The sequence below is a fragment of the Nothoprocta perdicaria genome, unplaced genomic scaffold (genome assembly GCF_003342845.1).
Source record: "Nothoprocta perdicaria isolate Ctin4 unplaced genomic scaffold, notPer1 scaffold_117, whole genome shotgun sequence".
In the NCBI taxonomy this organism is placed as follows: domain Eukaryota; kingdom Metazoa; phylum Chordata; class Aves; order Tinamiformes; family Tinamidae; genus Nothoprocta; species Nothoprocta perdicaria.
This window is the reverse complement of record NW_020454283.1, coordinates 399,559-403,524: the sequence shown is the minus strand read 5'-3', so window position 1 is coordinate 403,524 and position 3,966 is coordinate 399,559.

Below are 3,966 nucleotides of genomic sequence, written 5' to 3'. Positions count from 1 at the left end.
CCAGTGCTTTAAGCTTTCCTAAGGCACACTGTGTGTTGCAGAGTCCCTGCCTGGTGCCTGGCTCCATCTCGGCGGTCCCCTCCAGGTGTCAGCCTTGCTCTTCGCATGGCATTGTCTCCCCTTGGCCCAACCCGAAGTGCTGCATGCAGCGGAGATCCTTGACAAGAGATCATCAAGCTTATTTAATATCAAATGCATTCCCTAATTTGATTTCAGGGGGGAAAGAAAGCTAAAATATCCCTTACAACTGCAAAACTCTCTCAATGCCATTGTGTGAGGGAGGGGATCTAAATGGGCCCATTAGCTTTCTGCAGGCTGTAGCTGCCAAGAAAACCGTGAACAACTGCCAGCCCCAAAACACTTCAGCAGCCAGGACTTTCACTTAAGTTTTCTTTTTTTAGGATGTAATTGACATGACTGTCCTTTCTTTGGCCTTAATTCCTAACCACTTCCCAAGATACTAAAAGCTTCTGCTCTCCTCTATAGTTTTGCACATAAATCAGTGCTACGCTAAGGTTTTTCTCAATTGGATTTCCTGGGTGTAGAGCCACTGGAAGCAAGAACAAAGTCCAGTGCACGCAGGCCTAACACCCTGCTATAACCCTGTCATCTCACCCTGCTATCACCCTACCAACTCACCCTGCTATCACCCTGTCATTTCACCCTGCTGTCCCCCTATCATCTCATCCTGCTCCGATTTCAGGATCAAGATCCTTGTCAGTGCTTCAGGCTGGCTTAGCCTTTGGTCTGGCGCATTCACAGCTGTAGATAGTGAGGCTGGATCTCACAAGGATTCCCTTCAGGATGTTGCTGATGTTTAGGATATTTGCTGAGGAAATTGCTACAGATCTTTACCAAGGTCAAATTTGGGATGTGTTATTAAAACTGATCGTGGGTAAGAACAGTGAAATCAATTGATACAGGTGTGGGGGGAAGTCCCCTCAAGAAAGATATGAGATGTGGGTAGCAGAGGCTTGTTTAATACCACGTGTGGTTCAAGCTTACCTATCTTCCACTCGTGTGAGTAGAAATTAGCACCTCGATAGTCTAGTGGGTTTTGAAGACATTCACTGAGAAACTGGGCTGAGCTCAGGTGTTTCAACCTTGTAGTGCAGGCTACTGCAGAGCTGTTGGGTAGCAGTTCTCTGTACCAATGGAGCTCCGAAGGCATCAAATACGAGTTCCTGAAGGATAAACAGCTCTGTAGCCCATTAACTGATCTGACACCGGCACCAAACATAATAACGAGCACAATTTCCCACAAGGTCATTCACAAGGCCTGAGTGTTTCAAGACTTTTATAGTTGTTAGGGAAGGTTTGTCATGGAAGTGCTGATCTGGGTGTCGGGTGTCACAAGTTTTCCCTGTGGACTTTGAGCACGAGCCCTGGCAGGCTCGTTTTTGCAAACGGCTGCACCTAACATTTACCAGGCAGGGCTGGATTAACTGCATTATAAACATAAGGACATGAAAACGAGCTAAGAAAATTCAGAAGGGGAAACGCAGATCTCCATCACCTCTGCAGGTTTGACGACACCGAAAGTCCACTTGGTCACATCTGGTTGATCACAACTTTACCACCCACAGGGAATGACATTGTTCCACTCGCACTGGTTCTCTCCCTTCTCCGGCTGTCAGCTATTTCTCATGTAGAGGTCTCTCATTCCTCTTTCAAAATTACCAGTATTAAGGCAAATCATGTGTTTAACAATTTCTTTGTTGAAAGCCATTTACATAAAGAAGCACAGAACTGGGATACAGATAACTGCGGGAAGGAATGCAGAAATACAGATGAGACTGGGAATTTGGGTGGGCCCCGATTTATGGTGCGCAGCCAGAGATCAAAGTTCTGATGTCACAGTAAGTCATTTATATTGCAAATGATTTAAAATAATTGAAACCCATATACATTAGATTTTGCCCTGTACATCCATTCGACATATTTTAAGTAGACAAAAAAAATAGATTGTACATAAATCTTCAGTAAATGTACTTTAAAAAACACCAAGCAGACAGCACAAAGAAACCATTTTAAAATGTCCATTGGTCTTATACCTGAGCTCCTGCTTCAGTGAGCATGGTTCAGAAATTGCAAAATGCCCCAACCCAGACTGTCCGCCCCTTCTGCAGAAGAGGAAAAAAAAAAATTCAGGCAAAACTACTTTTGAAAAGATCCATCTGAAGCTGTCACTCACATTATTCAAATCTTGCAGGAATAGTTGCTACAGTTTACTCAAACCACCGATTGCTTTGCCTTTGGAGGAATTGACTTCTAATCTCCTGTGTAAATACTCGTGTTTGTATTCAGTATTTGGGATCTGTCACACAATGACACTTGCAGTTTAAGGACATGAAGTTAACTCTTTAGCACAACTCCCCATCTGTGCTGTTGTCCTTCAAATTATGACAGTCTCCTGTGCTGGGAGTTACTGTATATCTGCATAGGGAAAAACAAACAAACAAACAAAAACCTTGGAATTTGGAATCCCAGCTCCAGGACAGGGCAGCAAATAAGTACATTCCTCTGGAAGTGTCTGCCGTGTCCTCATTGTGAATTAACTCCAGGAACTGCCTGGATACCCCTGAGAATCAAGGGCAGAACTTCTTCCCAGGCTCAGCGCGGCTGGGCCAGAAAGACGAGGGAAGCTGCACGCGGTGGTGGTTGCAGGGGCCCCTGCCAAACACAACAGCGCGAAGCTCCTGTTTGCATTCTCTGTGTACACGATGCAAACGCTTAACTGTTCCCACAGGTAGCGATCAAACAAGAAGGGGGATGTCACATGCTCGGCACTGCTGTGCTTTGTAAGGGCAAGGCTCCTGTACATGAAGACATTTGCAATAACTAACTCCACCGATGCAAATCCTCCAACCACACAGCCTACCTGCTTCTAACTGCAAGCTAAAACAAACGGCTCATAACGCACGCTAGCTGTGCTATGCCACGTCCGTTAGCTGGCGTTTTCCTTGGACCACGACCACAGAAAACAGGAAAAATATTTTCCCCAGTGCTCTGCTCTGCTGTTGATGTGTTTTGGTTCAATAGGTGAGGGGCGGCAGCGGCGCGAGCAGGAAGCTGCGGCACGGACGCGGCAGCAGCGCCGCGCGCTCATCCAAACAAGCGGCTCTTGGGCCGCACTCAGCGGCGGCGCCAGGAAACGTCCCTTGCTGCCGGGCTCCCACCTGCCATTCCCAAGGCTATTCCCAGCACCGAGACAAAAGCAGCAGGCGGGTCGAGCGCCTGCGGATGCCTGTGGAGCACAGGGGCTCCAGGGGCCTTTTGCCACCACAGCTGGTTTCCAAATTACTGCAGGAAAGGTTTGGCTGCCCGCAGAGCCCCAGCGAGCTGTGCTGCGAGGGGCGCGATGGCGGGGCAGCACTGGGGCAGCAGGGACTATTTGCGGAGTGCTAAGGGTATACGGCAAATTTGAAACTTCTGCTAGGGCTGAGGGGCACTGAGGGCTTCAGAGAGGGCTCAAAAGCTGAAAAAAAATCAAGTCTGATTTGAAAATTTGAATTTCTTTTGCACTGAAAGAAGGGGGGTGGGGAAAAGTGACTTTTCTTGGGTTTCCTGAGAAGCTGATAGCGAGAGCCAGGCTAGAGTCAGTTCGGGCAAACCTAGGCAATAAGGCTGTGAACCAAACGCACAGGGCAACTCTACCCCCTTAATAACCAGGACTAGGCCCTCTCAAAACGTGCTGACCGAAACCGCGGCTTTTTAGTGGAGGGATGAAACTCCTTCCCGTTCAGCAGCCCTAGCTGCTTAACTTCACTGAGGGGGGCAGGAAGAGCGTTCCTGGGGAGCCCTCCCCCGCGGCCGGGCGCCGTGGCTGGCTCGCGGGCAGCCCTGAGGCGGCAGCTGCTCCGCGCGGCAGGAAGGACAGGGCGGCAGCGGCGCCGCCCGCCGAGCTCCCGCGCGCCCCTTCCCGCCGGCCCCGGCGCTGCCCCCGCGCATGCGGCCGGGCGGGCC